At 44.1% G+C, this 26517-nt stretch overlaps 1 protein-coding gene across 4 annotated transcripts in view; it reads left to right on the top strand.

Moving 5' to 3' along the window:
* Positions 1 to 5384: 5384 nt before the first annotated feature.
* Positions 5385 to 26517, top strand: part of lzts2a (leucine zipper, putative tumor suppressor 2a) — a 30195-nt gene continuing 9062 nt past the window's right edge. Inside the window, exons 1-3 of one of the 4 annotated variants that reach the window (XM_062566440.1) lie at positions 5385 to 5732; positions 6404 to 6523; positions 17697 to 17791. The gene's annotated coding sequence lies outside the window, so the exon portion shown is untranslated. Of the gene's footprint in view, positions 5733 to 6403; positions 6524 to 17696; positions 17792 to 19980; positions 20354 to 26517 lie in introns of those variants that run through there. The other 3 variants (XM_037465270.2, XM_037465272.2, XM_037465271.2) reach the window with 3 other exon arrangements.

Genomic DNA, 26517 nt, shown 5'->3' on the forward strand with positions numbered 1-26517 from the left:
TATCTTCACTGCAACTAATGAGCTGCAATTTATTATATTGATGGTTGTTCCTGTCATGCATGAAGAAACTGCATAAATAAACCCAATAGTTATGATATACTAAATATAATGTGTGAAGTGAGAATATTTCACTGTTTGTAGGTGCAAATAGATGTCTCTTGTGTGTGTGAGTGCACATCTGTGCTTATAAATACTGTTGTAAGTTGTAACAGGATGTAAAATTATAATTTTACTCAATGTGCCGTTTTATGTCACATAAAGAAAATAAACCCTCAAACCCTTATCCTGCGCTCACATGCTGCACGCCCAAATAGGCACTTCATTTCCAGCTACTATGACATTTACTCACAGGTTTTTTCCCATATCAATAATGTAGGATTATAATTGGGCTCCTTTGAAGTGGCTGTTTAAATAATCCAAGGAGGATTGCTCTCGGCATCCCATTTTGAGCTCAGCGAGGAAAATGAGCCGCTGCAAAAAAAAGAGAAAAGAAAAACTAGTGCTGAGTGTGGAGGTTGAGGCTGAGACGCGGTTCCAGTTTCTGGGGGTGGTTTGTTTTCAGCTGGCACAGGGAGGTGCAGCACAGGGATGACTGTTGATGGAGCATTAGCGAAAAGAAATACACATACGTATATGATTTTAAATCATCCTTTATCATTTTTGAACAACAACGGCAAAGTAAAGAGAAATCCTCCTGTGCTGATTGTAACTGACAGCTCTGACAACCGCCATTTTCTTTCTGCAATCAGAACACCTTGTACTGCGGCTTCACTTTAAATGTCAACATTGGCTGGAGTCATTTATCCATCCAAACCAAATAGACACTATGGGAAAGGAATGCTGGGCACACCAGTGTGATTTCTGCCTCTATTAGACTTCTTTGCCATGGAAATCCTCCTTTAATAGTCACTGTATTTGGGATACATTGTAATTCATAAGCATGCTTTCGTCATCGTTTGCAACAATATCCTTAATTTTGAAACATATTGTTTTTCATTATAAAATAAGTATGTTGTTATTTGGCAGGGCCATGGCTGGATGTTGTCATTGCTAAAGCAGTATTAGTAGATTTTTGTGTTTTGTGTGTGTGCGTTTGGTCAGAGTTCAGCCACAGTACCAGTCTAGCAGCGTACGGAGGAACACGTGGGACGGTGATTAAAATGTATGAACAAGCATCACGTTGGGGAATAAAAAAGATCAAAGTAGTGGCTGGCGACTGAATAAATTATCAACGTGCTTGTTTTTTTTTTCCCGCACAGACACACTCCTAATGAGCTCGTGTGGAACAGCGGTATTAAATAATCATCTCCAGTGCGTAGTGCGAGTGAGTTTGTGCTGCAGCAGCAGCAGCAGAAGCAGAAAAGCGTGTCATAGAATTAGACAGAAACTCACACACTGAGCCGTCATTTAGCCTTACAAGCAACGAGATGAGAAGCTTCGAGCAGACAGCAGTATCGCAACGCAGAGGAAGCTGCTTTCTGCCCCAGTTCTTCTGCTTCCCAGCCACACAGATTCTGATCAGAGACAAAGCATCCAACGATGGGTGAGCTTGCGAGGCTCAGAGCTGGAATTTGAGTGAATAAAGTGCTTCATGCCACGCTGCATTTGACCATTATGTAAATATGTAAATAAACCTCAACACGGTGCCGGTTGTACGGCTCTGGGATTGGGATCCTCTAATTGGGGACGAGACAGACATGTCCCGGGTGCATTTTTAAATGGCTAAAACAAAGATAATGGCATTATTCAAAACCCCACGTTTGTTCTTTTTTTTTGGCAGATTCCTCCCGGATGCGCTTTGAACTTTGTTGTTGATTGGACGGCTGGTATTCATCTACTTGACGAACAAGGCCTGAAACAATTCATGAGTCATTAAACATTAAGTTTGGATGAGTAAAGATTGCTAAATGTGGAAAAATAAAAATGCTACAATGCACCACGTAGGAATGATTACAACTCATTGTGATTCATTTTAGAAACACTTGAATCATGCCGAGGCTGAGGGTCCACTCCGGACAGGTATCTGGTGGTGGATGAAGACCCCGAGGGGACAGAGCATGTGTGAGTCATGTGATCCAGTCTTTCGGCATTCACACAGACTGACACACACGGACCAAAGCGGATCGCAAACAAAGCCTCGCAATGTATTATTTCTGCTGAAGCATGAGCGCGAAGAATTCTCCATTAATCTGTTTCATCTTATTTTATGGAGCTGCAACACAGAGCGTTGGTTGCGATGTGTTGGTGGAGTTGTTTCTCAGGATCCCCCCACCAGGAGCCCCGCGTCTGTTCTCACGGTATCAGAGCTTCAGGACACGCAGCATGTGTGTCCACAGTGGAGCACATATGTACTGTGTGTCTGTGCACTATAGCAAATCACCGTGTAGTGCTTCTCAGCCCGAAACATTTAAAGGTTTTATTTACAGGAAAAGGAGTCTCAAACTCTGTGTTTTTGGTCAGATGCCTTTAATACGGTCGGTGGTTAACATAAGCTTAAGGGATTTAAACATTTTGATCCATGATATGAAATTCATCAGTAAATACTTCTCTTGTACATTTTGAAGCTAAATGAGACACAGCCTCGTTGTGTAACCGTGGAGTAGTTTGTATATAATGGTATCTTTTTGTTTTTTGGCATTTCACACAACATCATATCATAAAAATGTGTTGTCATTGAATTTAATTTCTGAAATAATTCAAAATGCAATGCAATATTTCTTATTTTGTCATATGCTGACACCCAAATATTCATAATCTTTTCACCATCGTAGTTTAGTGTGTTAGTTTGCTTATAATTACTGATTAACCTTTAAACGACATTACAGCTGAAGATGGTTATTCAGGTATTTGGTCAGAAACTAATTCACATTTTGCTTCAATGATGACAATAGAGGTAAAGTTAACAGATTGTCAATGGTATTGCATTTAATCCTCTGTAGATCATAAATATTGAACCACCAACGTAAACACAGCGCTGAGCTACACGGCAGTCAGAAGATCCCCAAAGTTAGAGTTCATCCTCTGGTGACCATTTGTGCCGAATCTCATTGCAACACACACAACAGTTGTTCAGAAATTCAAATCGGCACCAAAGTGGTTTAAAACAAACATTGCCAACACTTGCTAAAAATACACATTCTAGACAAAAATATGACACGATTGGATGAGCAGGACCTCGTATCAGTGATTATGAAATAAACAGTCTTCTCTTGGACGTCACAAGCTGCCGAGGGCAAGAACTGCATTTAGAATGGACACTCGAGCACACACACACACACACACACACACACACACACACAGCTGCAACAGCACACAAACACACATTTTTCATATTGTGTCAGAAGACAATAAACTGTTTTTTTGTGTGATGTTGGAAAAATAACATGAAGCCAAGAAAATGTTTAACTTGAATCTTGTGCAGTTCAGTGAAGAAAGATCTCCAGCCTCCCCCGTCTAGTGAAGTCGACTCCAGGAGGAAGCCACTGGGGAAACGGAGAGCTCGCAGCAGATTTGCACGTTTCAATTCAGCTGGAAATCACATTAGCGTTGTGGACTGCCGAAGCCTAAAGTTGCAATGAACCATGGAGACGATTTAAAGGAGAAAGGGATTGAGAGAAGAAGGGTTTGAGGGTGAGTTGGGGGGGGGGGAGGCGGGATGTGAACAGAGAAGGAGGAGAAGGAAGAGATGGAGAAGGGAGGTGATTGGACAGAGTGGCATTGAGAGAAGCATGGTGGCAGAGCAATGTGGAGGGCTCAATGCGCAGGAAGGGAGTAAAGTTGGGGGTTATGTACTTGGCATTGGTGCGGGATATAAATCGGAAGGTTTATACGCAGAGGAGGGGAGGGTCAGTGGAAGTTCAGCAGTGACAGGCGTCCTGAAAATCCTCTTCCTCTGGCAGGAGGGCCGGCCGCACATCAAAGACTTAAGGTGTTTCTGTGGAGGCTGCAGTGTAAGATAATAGTTTACAGCTGCTCTTTCTTTAAAATATATGCAAACTGTAGCTGTTTCCTGATCACATGACATATGTTATTATAAATGTGATGCTGCAGATGTGGGGTGGGGGACAAAAAAAAGGATCAGTGAAATTCATGGTGCACCGGGCCAATGTTCTTGCATACACAACCATTTAAATGATTCTTGTTTTAATAATAGACATCCTGAAATAAGTTACACTTCATTTTAATCCTATTTTAAGGCTATATTTCCACACTGTGGACTGACCACACTTCTGAATTACAAAACGATTCATTGAATATGTTGCAGATTTGGTAGAAAATCAGAAGGCCGGAGGGATGGAAGATTTAACTTCTCCATGAAAACATCTGTGTAAATGTACTGTGAATGGCCAGTCCAACGCACCTGCTCACAACACTCTGAATGGATTAACATCACTGCTGCAGCTGCTCATTTTGACTGACGGGGACTTTTGCACTTTAAGATCTTAGCGAAACCAAATCCACCAATTTTTTCGAACAAATTAGGTAATTCATCCTTTCAAAAAGCTCCTCTTTCATGGGCCGACTCAAGCAGGTGGCAGCCTTTTGTGGTTGGAAGAGAAGACCCGATTTTGTGTTTCTGGTGTTGGACAGGAGGCAGCGGGCGGGAATCTCTCAACCCGAGAGCTCAAAGGAGAGTTGAGCCAACCTGTAAACAGCCGGCTCCCCTGATTTGCTGGTTAAATAGAAAATTAGTTCAACCAACGGATGATTGTGGATGAGTTTTTTTTCATGCCATATGTAACCCCTTATTCTTAGGGGCAGCACATCTCTCAGATATCACCTGAGTTGTGTTGTGTTTAAGTTCTATTCAGTTCTTCGGCTCAAACCTTTTGAGCAGCGTTTCAGTGCTAGATTCCCCAAATGCCGCCCATATAAATGACTGTTTCATATTATGCATTATGTGGTTCTACAACCAACTATTAACTGGTTTTAAACTATATATGTTTCTTTTATGGTATACACAACGCGTGTGATGCTATTCATATGTGATTTTCATGTTGATACAAAGTCAAATTTGCACTGTTATGTAAGTCCCGTTAATAATATAAATATGGTGAATGAAGTTGTTGTCTTTTAATAGCTTTGCTTAGTTACACTGACCTTCTGAGTTTGTCCACCAGAGCTTTGAGTACATTCAGCCTGAACCTGAATGTTCTGCTATAACAAATTGAAAGAAAAAGGAAAACCCAGAAAAAACTATTTCCTATATTTTAAAGAACAGAATTCACGTTTTGTACTTTTTTATTTTCTGGCACCAGTACTTTTTATTTTATTTGAATACATGATGTGTTTTTGCCCATCTCTGACAAATACTGCCTCATCGCTTGTCGCGGCCCCCCCTTGCCCCCCCCACCCCCCCTACACACACTCCCGGGTCCTAAACCTCCCGCGGATCAGCAGTCGAGCGCCTTCTGGAGCAAGAGACTGAGCCCGCCCCGCTGAGCATCAGCCCGGGCTGCGCCGGTGAGGATACCAGACGCGCTCAGCCCGGACAGCGGCGTCCGATCGGCAGCGGGTCCCCGGAGCCTCCGCGGGGCTGGACGGGCTTGTAGGGAGACCGGAGCACCGACCGCAGCAGCCACGGCGGATGAAGGAGACACACGTTTTACTCGCTGCTCGCTGTTTTTTTTTTCAGAAAGAAAAAAGTTTTGACACCGGGCAAAGAGAAGAAAACGCGGGACTCGACACGTTTACTGTCGGAGGAAACGTTGCCTGAGAAGAACATCCTGTGAGTAAGTGATTCGGTTGTTGTTGTTGTACACACAGCAAGGTTCGTGTTAGTGGTTTTAAAGCGGCTCTACTCTGCCGTTAAGTAAACTAACCACCATTCAAAATCACTTTTATCTCGCTGTTGACAATTTCTTTTGCAAAATGACCCATAAATAAGCGTTGTTTATGGCCATTTAAGTCAAAATGGAGGTTAATGATACTAAGTTATGTTTGTCGTCGAGAGTGCTGCGCGGGGCTTAATCTACATTATTAATTGGTTGTTGTAGTTTGACTTATAGTACTTCAGTTTAATGAAAGTAGTGACTTTTGCTATGAATTATTGTTTGTGTGTGTGGAGAGAGAGAGAGAGAGAGGGAGAGAGAGAGAGAGAGAGAGAGAGAGAGAGAGAGAGGGGGGTGAGGGAGAGAAACTCGAGAATAAGCATTGCTCTGTTATCTCCATCCAGCTGTTTCAGTGAATGGGGTTGCACTGCCCCCCCACACACACACCCCCACACACAAACAACTGCTTTTGCATGTCACTGTTCTTGCTATGTTAGTTTTGCCTCTTGAAATCTGCAGCTGCTTTTGTGCAAAGATGAGAAAAGGTGGATATAGATAATACATGGAGTTACTAGTTACTAGTTGAACTTGAACCGCCCAGGGTCTTATTGGACCATAAATAATCTCCACAGGAGAAGATGTCAACGCTGAAAGATGCCCGAGATGCCCTCCATCTTCTTCTCATCTTTGGTGAACACCCTCACTGCAGCTTGATTGATGTGTTGGACGCCGCGTCCTCCCAGCCATAAGGCGTAAGCTGAATGCAAACACTACGACAACCACCGCGGGGACGCACATATGACGATTGTTCTATCTGCACGCAGAGAGAGGGGGGTTTGGTGGTGGTGGTGGGACGTGATAACCAAGCTGTCATGTGATCAGGATAGTAGCAGCTGAAGAGGTGGAGGGGGGGGCAGGTGGTGGAGGAGGGTGGGATGCCCGGGGGGGGGGGGGGGGGCACATGTTAGGCAGTGGAGCGAGAACATGTGCAAACTCATGGTTCAGCATGCTTCTACCTTTTCAAGTTTTGCATGATTATTAACCACATTCTCTTCAGCTTTCTGCTTCTAGTGTCAAACAAACCGACCTCATCTCCATTCATGTCTACATTGAGTCAACAAATATGTGTGAAACAAAACTAGTACACCAGAACAGCCAGAAGCACAATCGCAGCTGATGCACATCCTGCACAGTACTTGCTCTGGAGATGCTGAAACATTAAAGACGCCTAGTTTCCAAAATGCGGCGGCAGCTTTTGCAGCTTAATTTGCTCATTAGATAATCTCAGCTGAAAATAGCACGTAAATGTGCGCACAGGCACAGCTGTGCACTCTGCAGCCCTCTTACATAACAAGCAAAAGAAAATCCCACACTATAAAGGTATGTACCGAGATCCACACCTGCAAGGCTCAATTATCAAAATGCCCCTGCAGCCCGAGGGGATTGAAAGGAGCCACACTCCCATGATGACGTTGGGTGGTGTAAGTCATTAAAGCACGTCAGCAATATTTAATTTATTGTGATGTAACGAATCCCGAAAGCTTAACACAACAGACGTGTTTTCTTGGGTTCGTCTTGCGCTTCCCCTCAAAACCCTTTTCGTGTCATAAATGTAATGTGATTCATTTCATGTCTGCCATTGATTATTTCTAATGACGGATCTTCCCTTGCATTAAAAAGCTTTCAAAGTTTAGCTTTTAAAACGACTTGCTCTTCAGTTGTGTTTTGTTTTGTTTGAGCAGCAGGTTTCACGTTTACATGAGACTAACAGCTTAAAAGTCTGGAGGCAGACAGAAAACACTCGTCAGGATCTGATGATCAGGTTCATCTCGTTTCTTCGTTTTAGATCAATTTGCTGAGTCTGAGTTTATTGGACTTGAATCGAGCTTCGTTATAGACTGAATCAGCCTAAACCCTTCTTCATGCTCCATTGAGATAAAATATTCTATTTAATCATCGTGTCTATCAAACAAATCACATCTTTTTATGAAATTTAATCAAACATCAGAATAAAATCCCATTACAATATAATATAGTTTTTGGACATTGTAGAAATAAAAATCTTTGTTCATTCCGGAGTCTGATTTTCTCTGATGGATTACTAAACAAGCTGCACGTGCTGAAGTTTTAACTTTCTGACAATTTAGAGCTTTTTAGGAGCCCTGACTGCTGCAGCAGCAAATCCATAATATCATTGCATCCCTCATTAAATATTTATCGACATCTGAGTGAATTTCTGAAGTCTTGATTTATTGATAAATCCAATCCCAGCAAGTTATTGAACTCACACAGTGAGCTGAAGCAGATCTTGTACTCAGGGGCTGAAATCCCAAACACTACACAAGCTTATTGTTTCCTATTAACAGGCTGCAGAAACTGTGCAGGAATTCTCTTCTGCAGATCATCTCTTGAACAAATCTGCTTTTTATTATCATTAAAATGTACACAGCCTTAAAACTGATGAATGAGGACTTATATTATATATATATATTAAATATATATATATATATTAAATTCCTCAAAATAAATCAATGAAGTGTGTATGCGGATATTTTGATTCACGGTTATTTGGTCATTACGCAGACTCATCTTACTACGAATTGAGCGTTTCTCCCAATGCATGTTTTTCAATCTGTTATAATACACCGTTTGTCATAGAAAGAAGCTGTAAAAAGAACAAGTTATCGTCAGATTTAAATCAGTCCTTAAACGCATCAAGGACACACAAGTGCCGCTTTTGCGTTTGTTTTTTTGCGGGGCATCTCCGTTTCACAGATGACTCGATTTAACAAAACGATCAGTTGACAAATTTTATGTGTCAGTCGACTTAAACGTTACGCTTACTAAACATCAGCATATTCATATTAGAGGAATATGCAGCTACAGGAGGGTTCTGCAAGACCTCTGCAGACAGACATCTGCTGTGCCCGCTCATCAGCCTCGAGGTGTGGCTGCACAGACTCCGGTGGTCCACTCCTGTCATCGTCAAGGTGTCCTCAGTCTCAGCCTGTCATTAACCCCTTTGGACTTTTACCAACTTAACCCCCCCCCACCCCGCCCAAGGCAGCAGCCATTAAAAGCTGTGTGAGCTTGCTCACCAACCTCGGTCATCAACCTCGTGCAGAACCCTTTTCCACATGAAGAGAGGCTCTAAGCGTGTTTTCCTGCGTGAGTAGATTGCATGTCAATTAAATTGCTGTTGTAATCTGATAGCGGAGATGGCAGGCGGAGATGAGCTCTGAAAGCCTCTACAGTGTGCAAGACGAGTCAGAATCAATGCAGAGTGGAGTAAGTCCGTGTTTAATGGACATTAGGGGGCAGAGCTCTGGCACAGATCTCATCACAGCCAGAAGTGCTTAAGTCCGCCAAGTGATCCCAAAACCCATTAGTGGGCCAATCAAATTGTGTTCTCTCAACTCTCGTATCTTGTCCACTTTGCCCTCAAAGACAGCAATGAAACTTACACTGTGAAATCATCACAATCGAACAATATGTGTCAAATAACACAGTTTAATCAATACCTAATCCACGTAAAACTCAAGCTTCAGTTTTGGACTCGCAAGTGACGGCGTGTCAGTTTCCAGTCGTTACTTGCATACGTGTTTTTGGAATGAACATCTGTCTTCCAAGGAATGTGACTATAGCCAAGAAATACTACATCGTTATGTTTAGGGAGCGAGGTTGACCTTAACTTGACTCGCGAGTGTGGCGTTAACTTGTTGTGTTAAAATGCAACGTCCTGTCTGTGTGCCTTCCCCGCACAGGGGAACAGTTTTCATCCATTTGAGCTCGGGCCAGGCCTTCCTCCTCCTCCTCCTCCTCCTCATCTTCCTCCTCCTGAGGAGAAGCTAAAGTGGCCTCATATGTCACAAAGCGTCACTTCACCGCTGTCAAGAAGTTGATGTATGAGGACTGAAATGGCCAGTGCTGAAACAGCAGACACACACACACATAAACACACACAGCGCGCAGATGAACGCAAAGACAAGATTGATGGATGACACCAGTATTAGGTCCAGAGTGGAGGCCCGCTAGCAGATGAGCGGTTTAAAGTCGATTTGCAGCTGCAACAATCTAATTTTTTTATTTTTTATATGGATAGCAATCTTGTACGTGGGAGAAAATCCATTCAAGAGTCAAGAGACATGTTTCTTCTTGTGGCTTGAAATCAGAGCTCCACTCTTTCAGAGCCCCTCTTCCTTACAAGGAAACCATTGATTAAGCTATTGGTTCATTTGCTTCCATAGGAAGCCTGATTTGTGCCAGCAAGGGAAGGAAAACATGAACTATTGATTTGATTCAAAAAGCTCATCAGCCTCGGCGCTGTCGCGACTCGGCTGCAATTTCCTCTGGGTTTTTGGAAGAGCCTCTCCAGTATAAATTTGTCTCTCTGAACACCACATTATTTTCAGGCTTTGTCCAAAACAATTACCTCAGCGGAACTGAATCAGTGAGTTTCCCAGCATGTTGCAGTGCGGCTCCTCTGAGCTAACAACACAAGCAAAGATCTGTTGACACCCAGTTGTTTGGAGATTGTGTCGAATTTATAGATTAGGTTTCCTCCAGCCTCTTGGCCGGCTTCACCCCCCCCCCCCCCCCCCCCCCCCCCCCGGTGTGGGGCAGAAGATTGAACCACGAGAGAGTTTGGATCATCACCCCAGCGTACATGTCCACACACTGCACCGGTTAAACTACGTAATTGATCCCTCCTATTTGATTGCTGACAGATGCGCATCGCCCCGACTCAGCTGGCCTGCGATTGCGAAACATTTGGCAGATTTTAGACCACGGGTTGCAGTTTGTGACGAGACGCTGTCGCTGGTACCCTGCTCAGTTTCAGCTGGACTTGGGCTGACAGAGAGGCTTGGTGGAGGTGTTTGTCTGGCTTTGTGTCTTTGTCTGCTCTGCACTATCCTGCACAATTGGTTCTGGAGGATTGTGTCCATCTGCTGAGTGAGACACGGCATGGATAAAAAGATGAACACCGCGCTTTGTCTTCTAGCCGATCAGCAGAAAAGTGAAATCTAGTCCTCAGCATGAGATATACTGTAAGTGTGTGTGTGTGTGTGTGTGTGTGTTTCTGTTCAGTTGAATTTAAAATGTACTAAACAACGTGATTCTTTCACATGTGTCCTCTAGCCTCCCTCGGCTTCCCTCGGCCATTTGACATGCAAAAGATGTATTGTCCAAATAAGCCTTTGATATCATAGTATTATCATTAACAGGCCAGATCAGCGTCAAGCTCGCTGTGTTTGGGGTCCTGCCCCCCCCCCCCCCCCCGACAACCCTAGCTCTCTTGGCCCAGACTGAGGGAAGACATAAGTAGGTCAAAGTTTACTGGAGCGTCCTGTCTGAGCAGGAGGGGTGGAGAGGTGGGTGGTGGAGAGGGGTTAATAAACAATATTATAGCCAGCGTGGCTCACAATAGAGAGCTTGACTTGCCTGAATTCTAGGAACATTGATTAATGTTAATGTCAACTATAATGGAGAAGAGGGGGCCGGGGGGGCCGATAAAAGCAGACTTTTAAAAAAGTATTGAGAATTATTATTGGTTTAATCTTAGCTAATCAATCACAGAGCCTTTTGTATAAATTATCTAATGAATAAAACTTAATTACAGCATAATATACTGTATCTTCATGGAATATTCTACCTGCAGAATAATATCTAAATATGTATTACTGTTCTTATCTATTTTTGTCCTCCTATTTTAAAGTAATTATTTTAATATCTGTTTCTTCATGTGTTAATGTTATTGTTATTTGAGTTTATTGAGGGCAAGTTGAAAAGCCCTGAAATCTTGTTTGTTGCTGACCTCCAGTGGTTGAACTTCCCACATTAAGACCGTCTCTAAACTCTTTAACGTACACGTTCAAAATGAAGCCCCTGGCCTCCTCTTTTACGGAGAGGGTAAACGCTGATGTCAACATGTTTAATACAAAACTACTCGCACGCTGCTTAAAGCCTTATGTGTCCTTGTTAAATGGTTTCGATCAATAGTTCTCTGAAAGGGTCGATGTCAGCCGGCCTCGTGGACCCTTTGAGCCACACGGACCTCTCTGGATGAGGATGTCTGGGTTTCTGGGTGGGGAGGGGGGGCACTGGTGGGGTCAGAGGTCAGACTGTCGGCTTAGAGTTGAGGAGAGAAGGGTTGATGGTCATGTGGTGGGAGCTAAGCCTTTGTTTATGGTTATTGTGTCATTAAATTTGAAGACGTCTTGTTACCGTAGCTCTGCTTTTCCAACAGAAATGTCTGACAGCCGATGACAGAAAAGATCTGGAATATTTATAGTTGTTGTCAGCTGAGTTTGTTTAACATGAATATGTCCCGATTCTGTTTCCCTCCTCACTTTGAAAGAGCTTTTTTTTTAAAAGATCAGATGTTACCGTTGATGGTGAAATGAAGTGTCAGCGGATCTGTATTTGCTAAAATCTTAGCTCTTGCCTGCTGGTGAAGATCAAACCGAAAGATTGAGGTGGAAACGGAGACGCTGCGGCGGATACAGAGACACACGGATGAAATGAGGCCGTTGTCATCCCGTCTCATTCACTATGCAGGGGTTGGGAGGGGATTAGCCTCGCTTACATAACTCGGTCTCTCCCCCCCCATCTCCCTGTTATCCAGTATTTTGGATATCTTTCTTTGTTTTTTACTTTTCAGGAGAAAAAAAACAAACAGGCAAGAGTCCGAAGCGGACTGACAATGGGGGATTTGGGGAGGCGATGAAGGAAAGGACAAAAATTAGGAAAGGACAAGGACATGCAGGGAAGCAACATGGAGTTTGTGGAGGAAGTAGAAAACAAAAGGGGACATGATAAAATGTCTGCAGATATAAGGAAGAAAAAAGGAGAACGGGGGGGGGGGGGGTGAGGCTAAATGAGATTGTCTATATTTAGTTTATCCCTGCTGTTAGATCGCCTGGCCCTGCGCAGCAAAGCTCAGCATCCATGTCAGTCCTCATGTCGGTCTTCATTAACTCTACACACACACACACACACACACACACAGTATATAGCCTATACCCCGAGGCTGTTGTGAAAATGTGTGTACACGCTGACCTTTGCCACTGAGTAAAAGAAAATTACACACTGACAGATTTGACTGTGAGTGCGTGCGTGTATGTGTGTGTGTGTGTGTGTGTGTGTGTGTGTGTGTGCGTGAGGCGATGAAGTGCTCGAGTTAACAGTCAAGCCGTGCCTGACATAAATATGCTGTGAAACGTTGGGGTAAATTGCATTGCAAGCTTGTCTTGCAGTGAGTGGTGGGCTCAATTTGAACCACGCACACAATCACACACAGAGAGAGAGAACACACACCCTGATCCCTACTTGTGAATCTTGGAAATAAATTAACCGTGCACGCGCCTCAGTGTGCTTCAAGTTTTTTTTGTGTTTTTGTGTTCTTTGATCACATTTTCACATCTGTGTTGTCTTTGTTGTTTCGCCCTTGCTTATACATGCAGGTATAAGGATATAAATACATCGAGCACGTGGGCTTCGATAATGGCTGATCAGTGATATTGGCCAAGCTGCTTTGATTTAGTTAAGTTACGTCAATAACACAAACCTTTTCCACTAGCCATTGATTGTTTGTTTATTTTTTTAATTTAGGGAGAAAGAGTTACAAATAATTGGATTTAATCAGCCCACCTGGGGAAACGTTACCCGGCAAGTTGTTAACCGCGAGCTGAGTGTAAAAGTTGCCGTCTGATTCAAGGAGCGGCCTCGTGGTTGCACAGGACCTCGCTTGTCTTTAGATGCTTTTGCCCCCGCATCACCCTTCTCCAAAAACACAATCATTTACAATATGTGCAGGCGCCTGATAATACTTTTTTGTACCCACAGTAACTAGTATTTGGTGTGTGATGGAGTATTTTTACATTGTCATACTTTATATAGTATTTCTAACACAGGTGTCCTCAGAGTGCTTTCCATTTGAGTGACGGCACAAAACGCCCTGCCACAGTTACATGGAGAAACGTGACGGAGACAAAAGCGTTTCCCTTTTCTGCAGCCGGCCTGACAATGCGCGTGACAGCATGAATCCTCTGTCTTTAAGGTCTATGCACAGTTAAAGTGCTGCCAGATGCTGCCAGATGCTTCAGTGTGTTTCCATGGAATATGTGCAGATCTCCCGTCTCTGGCAGACACCCCCGCCTCATAGTGAGTTTCCCATGCACACTGTGTTCCATCTGCGGGGATCTGTGCATATAGAAACTGACGTGACGGGAGACATATATTAATACGTGAGGAGGCAAATGAAAGGAGATGATTTGTACCCCGCAGACGGAGACAAACGTGGAAGGCGGATGAAGCTCGAAACATTCAAAAGCAACATAAAATCATCCTGAACTTTATTTAACATTATAGATTCCTCCATGCTCTTTTTCTTCCCAGCAGTCTTAGGTTTTGCTTCTCGCTTTCACTACTCACTAATTCCACACAGAGAACCCTCATTAGTCACCAGCTGTTTGTAGTTTCAATGAAGAGGTTGATTGTGTGAAGCTGTGGCAGAAAAGAAATAACGAAATGTTCAAAGATGTTCACCCTATAGTGTAGTTTTTTTCTTGTCACATTTCAGGTAGCTAAGAATGATTTTCTATTCAAGATTCTTAGGTTTATGAATTTTAAAGGCCCGAACACCTCAAAAGATTCATTATCTCACAATTAAACTAAAACAAGTGGAGTTCTGTTATATTCTTTCCAACCCTTGTCAAATTAGATACACCAGCTACAACAGAAACATGCTGCTTACATATTGATGCATTAGTTTTAATAATCTCATAATCTAATATGGAATCATAATATGCAGTACTTTTTTACTGACTTAGTCTGACATTAGTCTGACTTGTTTTAATACTTTGAGATTCAGATAGTACATCTTCTACCACTGGTCTCATATTAATCTTCCAGGTCTCCACAATAAATGAAGATTTTTAAGAAATGAATTTAAATAAAGCTGGAGGGCCCAGTTTTGTATTCAAATAATTATTTATCTTATTAATTGTTCTAACAACAGTGTTCCCCTGAGGTTTTTTTAAAACTTTTTTTTATTTTTTTAGAAAAGCCTTCATTGCACTGCCAGACATAGACAGGGTGCCCTCTAGTGAGCTGTACTGGACCAACACCGACACTGACCTGAGCTCCTTGATCACAAGTGCAAACTAACTACACTGGAGTTTAATCTCTACAGCAGAGAGATCCATCAGAGCAGGCAAGTGCAGTTGCCATTGCTGTTTTTTTTTCCGTAACCTATAAGATAAATGTGCCTCATTAATCATGGTCATTTGTCTCCAGTTGTAACAGTAGAAGGTCAGTGATTAAACCCTCGTTCTCTGTAACGTCGCCAACTCCACCGCCTCTCTCGCCCTCTCTCTCTCTCTCTCTCTCTCTCTCTCTCTTCCCCTCCCTCGCCCGGAGGTTCAGAGGGAGAACTGCATTTCGCTGCTGTCGTGCTCTGCTTTTCATGGCTCTGATGTTGTCTGCCACCAAATCCCAGCTGAATGAAAGTCAGAAATTGAAGCAGCAAATCATGTTTTATGTATGTGTGCTTACACAATGAAAGCAGGCTGGAAAGTGGGCCAAGCATCACACAGGGCATATTATGGCAACAAAGCAGCTTTCCACTTTCTTAGAAAAAACCGTCAGCGGCAGGCGGCGGTGCCAAGCTCAGAGTACAATGTGTCTGGGTAATGGCACCGAAAATGGAAGGATAGATGCATAGAAATGGCAACACCTTGATACGCTATTCCAGGGAAGTGTTTCAATATTCCATTAGCTCTGCTCGGTAGAAACTGTGCTGTTTAAATTCATACGTCTGGACATAAACAATGTGATAACATAGTGGGATTTTACACAGAGGTATTGCCTAAATATCTCTCTGGTTACAGCAGGCTGCAACTTTCTATTGTTTTCAGTTTAATCTGTCGCTTACGGTTTTGGTCATTTATTAATGCTTTGGTCTATAAAATTGTGGAAAAAGCTTATCATAAGTTTGCTTTACATCTTCTTGTTCTGTCTCACCCAACTGCCCCAAGCCCCCAGATAAACTGAAGTCTGGTGCCATTGTACTTCCATTAACTGTGGTCCCTGCAGTGAGGACATATGCTACTATAGCAACTAATCTATCTACCAGTGACCTATACGAATAATAATCTCTGTCTAATCTGCATCCACGGGTGTACGTACATCACCAGCCCATCATACAGGGGTGAGAGGTGATCTCCTGATTAGAGAACTGCCCTGCAGAGATTATAAGAGCTTCATAGGTCAGGTCTTAAGCCTCAAAGTCGGTTTTATGAAAATTATAAAGATGGGTCAGATCTATGGGTGTATGCGTGCATGTACTGTACGTGCATGCATGTGTGTGTGTGTGTGCATACATATACAGTGCATGTGTTTCTGTAAGCCTTTTCCTTAGCCTGGTGACCGTCCAGTTGAGTCCAGTACTTTGATCCACACTGAAACATCTCAACAACCATGCAAAGGAATGCCGTTTGATTTGACACAGTCACTGATGGCTGCCACGAGATGAATCCTAGTGACTTTGTGGTGGTACTCCACCTTTTCTCTGTTGATTTATGGTTATGATTTGTCCCGTATTTCAGTTAATGACAAAATAAAAGACAGAAGCTCAAGATTTGAAGAGTAAGAAAATGCAAAACTACCTTTGAGAAAGTCAACTCCTCTGGTTGAATAAGTCTAAAAGAAAATAAATGTACTTCCCAACCCCTCATTTCTTATATTCATGAAGAAAGACGTTTCTATATACATTACCTAGATCAAAGATGACCAACTTAAAAGGTGGAGGTACGCAGTAATAACCCCCCCCCCACCAACCCATCCCTGTGTCCCCAAGGGAAGACCATGACCATCTGTCTTTCCCCGTTAGGACCGACGGATGTCTTTACCCCCATCAGCTGCAGAGGAAATCCTGATTGTTCATTCAGTTCCTTCCTTCCCTGAGCCGAACTGAACTCCAGATTTCATGGAAATCCATTGATAATATTGATTTTCTGTTGACAGATTGTTGAGCAAATTTTAACATAAATATCAGATTTTCTATGCAGCAAAATAGATGACTCTGTAGTTTCTTTAGCAGTCACTTTTTGTGTGACTGTCCTTATTTGTATTTGTGCTGCATCCTTTTATGACAATGGCTGTGAAAGAGCCCCGTCAGCATCTGTTCGTGGCTCCTAAAAGCTGCTCAGAAGCTTTGGACTGACCTCTGCACCGGGACACGAGGCCAAAATCAATAGTCGTATCGGATCACTTATCAGAATGTACCAAGCCGGCTGATTATCTCCTTGGCTGCATGTGTGGAGAGTGGAGAAGTGGTAGGAAGGGAGGAAAGAGACAGACAAGGTGAGGGGAGAAGTTTTTTTTATTTTTAAAGATAAAAGGAAAAAAGGGAAGTTCTGTGAATATAAGATTTATTTTTCTTTAGTTTTAATTAAGTAGAATTATAATTCTGATATTAGAGTTAAGGTCATTATTAGATGCTTGGTATTTTGCGTTGTATTCATAAAGTAGTCAGGGGCCGGTTCTACAAAGTCAGACTTTAAATACTATTAAGATCAAGCTAATATTCACACTTCAGAAATCTAAATTAGTTATTTGCCCAAGTCCGCCTAAGTCTTTGTTGTCTTCAATAGATGGCTATATTTGGCAGTAGAAAGATGACAGGAAATGAGGAGAGAAAGAGATGAGGAATGGCGGTTCATGGTCGGGACCTGATCCCCTCAGTGTTTCCCCACGGATGTGTGAAATTAGGTCAATTACACCAACTACAAAGGTCAACGCCGCGCGTACTCCTTTTTATTCACTGGCCACAGTATTGCAGGTTTATTAAAATGTCAATGCTCCAAACATTAGTGTCATTTCAGCCAACAGGTCGGTATTAACCCCTTGTGTTTTTTCCTCCAGGCCTGAGTGCAGGAGGCGTCCTGGGATGAGAGCTCTCTGCCGCTTCCCCGTTTCCCCCAGACCTTCAGGCGGAGCGCACTGGGAGACACCGTGAGGTAAAGAACCAGACAGAAAGAGAAAAACACCCACCGCCGACGCAAACCCTTCTCCGTCAACGTTGACCTTCGGCGTTTGCTGACCCACACGCTCCTCCTACGCCTCTTGTTCTCTCTCTGCCTCCCGTTCGGCCTTGTGTTTTTTCTTTCTTTCTGGGCAGCGGGGACATTGATCGGTGGTCTTACTTCTTTGTGTGGAATCAGTTTTGAGTGAACCGCTGTGGTCACTTTGTCACACGCACACACATGCACACACATTTATGGAAATCGGGGTCTTGGCCTCAGTCTTTGAAGTGTCCGGTTAGGGATCGGGTTTGCAGATGGATGACAGTTTGAGTGTGCGACAGAAGGGGGGGGGGAAGAGGAGATGAGGGGTCAGGAATCTGTCCCCCTGCAGCAATACCTCAAAGCAGTCAGAGGTGTGTCAGCCCGTTTACTGCTTCCACTCTCTCTACACTGCCTCCTCCGCAAAGCCTCCCCGTAAACTGTATTTGTGTCAATCAGTGTTGGATAACTACAGCACCTTGTTTGGTTGTTGTGTTTGGCAGCCCCACGAACAAACAGTTAAAGGGCAGCGTTGGTGAGAGATGCCCGGTGATAATAACGTGCGCTCCCCACAGCTGCAGCAGCTGTCTGCCTCTCTTCTTTCCACTGTCTCCATTACAGATCTCCTGTCTGTTCTCCTCCAGTGAAGCTCAGCCTGTCCCGGCCCAGCTGTCCCCTTCCTTCATTAGACGTCTCACGGCGATGCCCCGCGAGGTCGCTTTCAAAATACACAGGACCCCCCACTTGGTATCTTATTTTAGTGGATGCGTGTTTCATACGAGTCAAAGCTGCAGAAATCCATGTTTGTATGTTCCCATGTAAAAAGCCTGCGAGGATGCATTTTAACTTCTTTCAGTTCTCTGTTATAGTTTTAAGCTAAAATAGAAACTCCTGCTGACTCTCACACACAAAATCACACACACACACACAGTGTAACACAGACATCTATAATAGACTCAAAAGCTTTCTGGTGTTGTTTTTTCAGCGCAGAAACGTGGGCTGCGTTAATGGCAGTAAAGTGCCAAGTCAGAGAGCAGAAGCAAACTTTCTTCTCACCTTTTACTGTGGGAGCCAGAGGGAGGTACAGGGCAATTCGAAAAGAGAGGGAGAAGACACACACACACACACACACTTGCTCAGTACTCCTAGCTTTCCATAGAAGCACACAAGAGAGTGGTTCGTTTGGTGTAGCACACAGCAGAGCAGTTGGTGTCATTTGTACGGTCCGTATGTATTTTTACCATCTTAACATCTTAGTTAGGTTAAGCTAATATTTGCTTTTGAGGTATTTGTATTGGCCGAGTTTTTTCCTGAATATGGTTGCAGGCCTCTGGGCTTTTTACTCACACTTAGTTCATTGGTTGCAATCCAGTTTCCAAGATAAACCGGAAAGATCACTTGCTAAAAGGGCAAAGAAGAAGAAACCTCATTTACCTCAAATGGTATTGTTTTTTCCGGGTTTTTTTCCCTCATAAAAATAAATAATTGTACCTCTTTATTTGAACTGAGGCTATAATGACAATTGGTCCCAACGTGGCTTCCTCTGATGCTGCCACATGCCACAAATGTAGAATAATGTGCAATCAACAGATCAATTGAAAATTGTAATAATCACTATTAACCAATGGACAGAATCAACAAATCTCCAAACCTTTTCAATCCCCCTCTACTCCTTTGGTTACCTGCTGGTTATCTCTGTACAAGAGAGTGTGTGCAGGCACAAGATGAGCAGAAACGTTACGTAATTCACCCCATCTGTGAGAACTGACCCCCTCCCTTCCTAGTGGCTGCAGCCCTGAATGCAGTCAATGCTGTTTTATAATTGCACTGCTATGTATCCAAAGGATAGATGATGGACATTTGGAGGGTAAGGACACCTGAATACCTCTGCAAGTTATTGAGGTTGCTCACAAATCAACCAAACAGCAAGAGGGGATCAAAATGTCTTTCAGAAAGTTCAGTCCGACGCAGGACTGTGTCGATGCAGAATGTGTGAAAAAGAAGGGGATGGATGAAGCTCAGGCTGAAAAGAGAAAGGGGAGGGCAGAGGAGAGTAGTGTGTGTGTGTGTGTGTGTGTGTGTGTGTGTGTGTGTGTGTTCAAAGAGGGGAACTAGAGGCAGGGGGGCTGGCGGACAAAAGGGAGAGAAGGGAGGGAGGAATGAAGAAGAGGAGGAGGAGGGGGGAAGGCGGTGCTAAGGCAGACAGCAGGGAAGGAAAGCTAAGAAGAGGAACAGTGGAGTGAAGTGAGAAGCGAGAGGAGGAGGAGGAGGAGGAGGAGGACAGGAAGGGAAAATAAGGAGGGCTTCCATTTGAAAGTCCTTGTGTCAGGATATGAGTTCCTGGCGCGCTGCAGGAAGCCGGAGTGTTGGAGAGAAGACGTAGACGACGGGTGGAGCGAAGGAGACACGGGGACAACCCGGTCCAACGGAGACCGGAGGGGATTTTTTTAACTTTAATATTCTTTTTCCAAGAGGGACGGAGACAAGTGGAGGCGACGATGCAGAGCTCTCACTGGGGTGAGTGTGGAGCAGAGTGTGTGCTGGTGCATGTGTCCGCATAATGAGGGTTTGCGTCCTAAAAGTCCTGCCCTTTGTCCCACTTTGGAAACTTTGTATTCATAGGCACCTTGAGTCAGTGAGAAGCCACTTAAGAGGGTGTCAATGGGAGCTAGGAGTTTTGTGACGGAAAAAGGGGTTCGGGACAGCGTTGGTTGGCAGACCCAGTAGCGCTGATTTTAACAGGACTGGAAACTAGTTTTGGAACGTCAGAGAAGGCCAAAAAGTTGTTCTGGATAAGCTGAGATGGAACCGGTCAAATAATAATTCCTGGAAAATTTGAGTTCCTGTCCTTTTGCCAGAGATGGAAGGCAGCTGGATGAATCAGCCGACCGCCATTATCTTGAAATGACTTGTCTGAAGTTGTTGGCTGCTCCGAATGACCCTGGATATGTTTTACTCGCACAAGCCCGGACAGGCTGACCAGCCGGCTTGGATTTGTTGAGGTGGGATGACGAGTTTTTGGTGTGAGCTCGGGTTCTCTAATCCCTACCTCCGTAATCTGCTCATTTCGGGCTGCTGGGGTATTGATTTAAAGTTTGAGCCTTTCAAAAAGCTGTAGCACCCCCTGGACGGTTGGACTGGAGGAGGAAGAGGACAGAGGAGGAAGGTGTTATTCAATCTGTCTGCACACACACACACATACACGCACACACATCCAAGATAAGAAAGAGCATGAGGCAGCAGATAAGATACCAGAGGAGACCATTAGCCTTCAAAATACGTTTTTATCCAGAAGAGTCAAAGGGAATCTTGGTTTCCTTTGAGGATGAAGCACTTTGGTTTAAACAAGCTGCAGTTGTTTTTCTTCCATTTTCCCTACGCGTGTAATTACAAAACTCCTCATGTGCCCTGGACCACATTATGAAGAGTCTCATCACGTTTGTTATGGCCCATGAGTGATGTTTATAGCCAGGACGGTTAGAAGGGCATCCATTCAACTCTTTGTAGTGTCTTTCTGTTTGACCGTGTCATGATGGAGCTTCATTTGAGAGAAGACTGTCATTACACCAACTGGGGTTTTGAAGGAGTGACGTTCTGCTCCATAAACATCGCGGCAGTAATTGAGCAGGGGACGAGACGCAAGACTCCGACGTAACGTTCAACTCAAGAGGGGTTGGGGGACGTGGGGGCCGAGAAGATGTGTTGCCTCATCTGCTCTGAACAAAAACAAGTGAACTAAACGTGTGTCACGTGTTGCAGGTTACGTTCGTAACTCTTTCCAGCTGTGTTGACTCATGCTTCCTGTGTGGTGGTACACGTATATACGTACAGCATTAAGTAGCTCCAAATAAAAAGGGAGTGAGACCTTTCTCCTTTCCTTTCCCTTTCCACTTCTTTCCTCATGGTCCAAGCTGGACCAACAAACAAGTCAGCATCTCTCTCTCTCTCTTTCTCTCAGATGGTCTCTTGTACCTCATAGGAAACAAAAATATACATTGAAGGATTCAAAACAAGTTTCCTCCTTCGATTTGACTCCTTATTTGGGCTTCGTTGTTTTCCAGTGATACCGTCGAGCTAAATGTCGTGCCAGGTATTTATGTAGAGCATCGACTCGGGAAGCATTGTGGACCTCTGAGAGACTGAGACGGAGACACAAACACAGGAGGAGGGACAGCGAGAGATTGGACGTCGGGCCTGGCCTCTGTACAGTTTGCTGAGTGTGTTTTCCACTCCGGTCTGCCCCCCCCCCCTCTCCGCTCAATCTTTCTCCAGTTTACAGCGACACGGACAGAGCGTCTGAATATGGGTGCACATGTGCCTTTTTGCCTTGTCAGATATTTTCTCAGACGAGTGGAAGTGAATTATAAATCGAAGCCGGCACATTTTAAGTGAGGCGTTGCTGCTTATGTAATAGCTGCTGTGGAACTCATTTGCCTGGCTGTATTCAGCAGCCCCGTGTGCCCGTGTTTGTGTGTGTTATGCGCCGCGATTTCACTCTGGAGCTGTCACACCTTCGCTGAGCAGATATTGTGGCCTACTTTTCTTCAACTGAAGTCTGATAGCAAGCTAACTGCTCCTCTACGATCAAGGGTCCCGTCACTTCCCTCCTCCTCGTCCTCTTCCTCTATTTCTGGTCACATTGTCAGTCAAAGTGTTGTTGCTTTCAGTGCGAGATAACAGGCCCCTTCTTCTCTGCTCTCTGTTACAATGAAACAATGACCTTCCACTGTTCATACAGGCAGAGCAGCAGGGGGCAAGGAAGGGACGTCTAGGGAGGGAAAACCTAACTCTAATCTCCACATTCGGATCAATGAGAAATGGATCTAGAAAAACAGAGCAGCCCCCGCTACCTGTATTGAGACCAAGTCAGGGAGTAAAGGCTGAACCGGCCACTGATCCTGACAAACAGTAGGCCACTGGCCAGACTAATCTCTGTGTCTCTACCACTGGCATTCCTGGTATTTCCAGTGTCTGCGGGTCTGACCACTGGCCGCCGCTGGATAACTTGTCAGCGACTGGAAAACCTCCTGGAAAATCCAAACGTTTGGAGCGGACCAGGAATGTCCCCCCCCTTTTCACTGGTACCTTCATTTCCTCCCCTGCCAGCTGACTGGAAACCGGCCTTCTTCAGCACCAAGTGCCGAGCAGGTCTGGGAGAATGAAATGTGCATCTAGTCAAGAAACTGTCAGGTACTGCCATCAAATGTCTAGTCTGACCGTACAGACGCAGCAGGGGTTTATCGCCAAGACGGTAAACAATAGTATTCCACTTGAACCGTGGCTTCTTGCTTCTTAGTTTTTTGGAAAAGTCAGCTGGCAAACTCCTAGTGCAACTCATTTCCAACACGTCCTTTAAATAAGCACGAGATTGGCAGTTTGTGTCGGCAGTTGACCACAGCGTTTCACTAGGCTGTGAGGATACTTTGATGTCATCGATGTCTACTGCATCCCATTTCAATATATTGCTGGCTGCTCTCTCTGGCAACCCCCACAGGGACTGTGTGAGTTTCTCTGCTCTGTGTGTGTGTGTGTGTGTGAGAGTGTGGGTGTGATAGAGGAACAGTCGAGACTTCCGTCACCCCACTTCTCCAGAAGCGGTGGAATTGAGGCCAGATGCTTTGAGATGCTAAAGAGCCAAACGGTCTGCTGTCAGACTGGCACACATACAAAAAAAACTCAGTCACCTTTTCAATCACGTTTAGTCTTTTATGTCCTTTTCCTTCCTTCCTTCCTTCCCTTACCCTGCCTCTCTATCTCATTTCCCCCTGTGTATGAAAAATGTGGGCCTCAGCTGCCATAGCAACGCTCCCAAAGAGAGGGAGAGCCTAAAGTCTGGAACAGCAACAAGTCGGTTGTAAAAGAACAGAAGTGGAAAAAACAGGACTGTGGGACGACACCTTTTTCCCTAATTAGAAACACTTTTTATGTGTTTTTTTGTTGTTGTTTAGAACCACAAAAAACTTGAACTCACAACTTTTGTTATGCTACAATGACAACGTTACTTTGCCAAAGAGGACAATGTCTCTCTGGTTTGAGTGAAAAGAGCCTTGGCAGTGAGGGTCTGGGTTAATGAGGCCTGAGTAGGTTTGCACAGATTAGGCAATCTTGTACGTGCACGCACTCACACACACACACACACACACACACACACACACACACACACACACACACACACACACACACACACACACACACACACACACACACACACACACACACACACAAGACCTTAAAGCCGAGCCATGTGGGGGAAGGTGACAGTGAGCGACCACTCAGACAGACAGTCATTGTTTTGGAATGGAGGCCTATTATAACCTCAGGTCTTCTGGCGAAACATTAAAAGACGACTGACTTCACCCCAATAGCATTTTCATGCCTGTTTGAAGTTTTATTGTGGACTTTCAGTGAGTGGATGCGTGACAAATAAAAGGGAGAGTAGATTAGGTGTTGAGTGATTGCCTCGCTGAGGTATCGTGTTGCTGCCTTGTCTGTACATGTTTCCTTTGGCTGCCGTGGAGGATTATTGGGACTCACCTGGCCCGCTGACTTCCTCTCTTTCCTCTGTCTTTGTCGCTCACTCCATCCACTGAGATCGCTGCTCTCAGGATTAAAAGGCCACCCAGGATCTCTCGACCCAAGTGGAATATTTCTGCTGGTCTGAACAAGCTCTCAACTTTGCACCACATTCTTTCAATATCCTGTTTTATTTCAAGTGTTTGGGTCCCGCTGCTTTCGTGATCAGTGAAACTTTACCAGACCAGTGGCCAGATATTAAAAAAAAGAAGTTATTCAAATGGTTATCAATCATTCTTGTTAACACCTGTATACCAATACTCTGGCCCTGCGGCGTACGGTGCCCGCTCTGATCTAACAATTGAAAACTTTCCACCTGTTGCTCTCATCTTCACGCTGGCTTTGCCTGTGGTTAGTCACGCTGTGGTGTTGCTGTTTGGGAGCAGATGAAAATCTGTCTGCACAGACCAGAGAGCAGGGAGTCGTGAGACAGAGAGAGGGGGATGGAAAAAGGAAAGTGAGAGAAGTGAAGAAAGGGATAAAGGGTGAAAATGGGAACAGGAAAGAGGGAGGCAATTGAAGAACTAAATGAAAGCATGGCATGAAAGAGGGCAGCTTAACCAATGGTTAAAGCTGCACTAATCACGTTTTTTTTGTCTAATAGTGGACCCCAGCTCAAAGTGGAAGAGGTCGCTTGTAGTGAGAAGCATCTCCCAGCCCTGCAGTTCCTCCCAGCAAACACAAACAAACACAGTGGAGAGGTGGTTATCACCTGAAGAGACAGACATGACCCTCAGGACTTGGAAGCGACCAAATCAAAAGGAGAGTGAACATAGGAGATATAGTGTCCTCATTATTTGGGCTATGCAAAATGAAATGACTTGAATCCTTCTCAAGTGAAAGCTAAAGTTTCTCCTTTTCTGCTGAATAATATACGCTAGTAAGTGGCTGTTGGCTAACTTTCTTGGTGTCAAATTGATAAGGAATTTGTCATGTTGCTGTTGTGTGCAACAACCTTAATTATTTCAGATTTAATTGAAACAGAGTTACAGATAATGTTCTTTAATCAAGTAATCATATAAAGGTATTGAGTAAGAATATCAAACATTTGCTGGATCAACCTATTGCAATTTTATCAGCTAGAACACTGGAAACATTGAAGTTGTTTGAATCTCCATAAAGAAAAACAAAGCATTAGCACATGGCTACCACCACACTTTTCTATATGCACATTATTCACGTTTTCATGAACTTCCAAAAAAACTTCCAAATCTTTGCTCGGGATCTCATGACAACGCGCGCCCATAAACCCTCGTGTTATGGATGCTTGAGTGATAGCTCACATCTGCTGAGGCCATCAAAAAGACCACAGTGTAGTGTATTTTTCACTCTCCTTTTTTGATATTGTTACAATATCTGAACGAGACAGACATGTGCCAAGTAAGATGATGAAAGGAAAAGGTAATTTAGTGTAGAAGAGGAGATGTCATATTTGAAATGATGTCTGTCTCCACATGGGATTTACCTTTCAGGACACCGTAAGGTGCTCAGACTTCAGTGTCTGTGCTAAATAATGTCTAAACTGGATTATAGATGCCTGCTTTTCCCAACAGCTCAGACCTCTTTGGAGCCCCCCTTCAGACTACCTGGTATTAAAATTCCCATAAACCCCCACCCGGCCGGCCTTTGTGTTCTTTCCACTAAACCCACTTCTGTTTCTTCTGACTTATTCTTGCTTTTATAACTCCGTCCTGAGCCAGCGAATATCTCCGGAAAAGCTCTGAGGTTGTGTGTGTGATTGTGAGGGGCGATCTACTCCTGCGGAATAATGGGCTTCCTCTCCTGGCTAATGTCGGCGTTTTTTTTTTTTTAAACAGATTTACTATACTGGGATTATTTCCACATCACAGACCCCACTTCTGGATCTTGTTAGAGTGCAACCTCTGAACCCCTGAACCCCTTTCTTCAGTCAGTGTTGCTTTTACTCGTCCTGGACCAGTTGGTGGCATGTGAATGATAAACTGTCAACAGAAGGATGCTTTAAAGCTATTCAGCATCATTTTATAGTTTCAGGGTACAATGTAAAGGGGCCCTGGGTTGACCCCTTTACAGCTGGCGGCAACAGTATTGTAGTTTATTTTTGAACGACGAATCGAATGCCTCGCTGA

Source organism: Pungitius pungitius, chromosome 13, assembly GCF_949316345.1.
Source record: "Pungitius pungitius chromosome 13, fPunPun2.1, whole genome shotgun sequence".
NCBI classification, from domain to species: domain Eukaryota; kingdom Metazoa; phylum Chordata; class Actinopteri; order Perciformes; family Gasterosteidae; genus Pungitius; species Pungitius pungitius.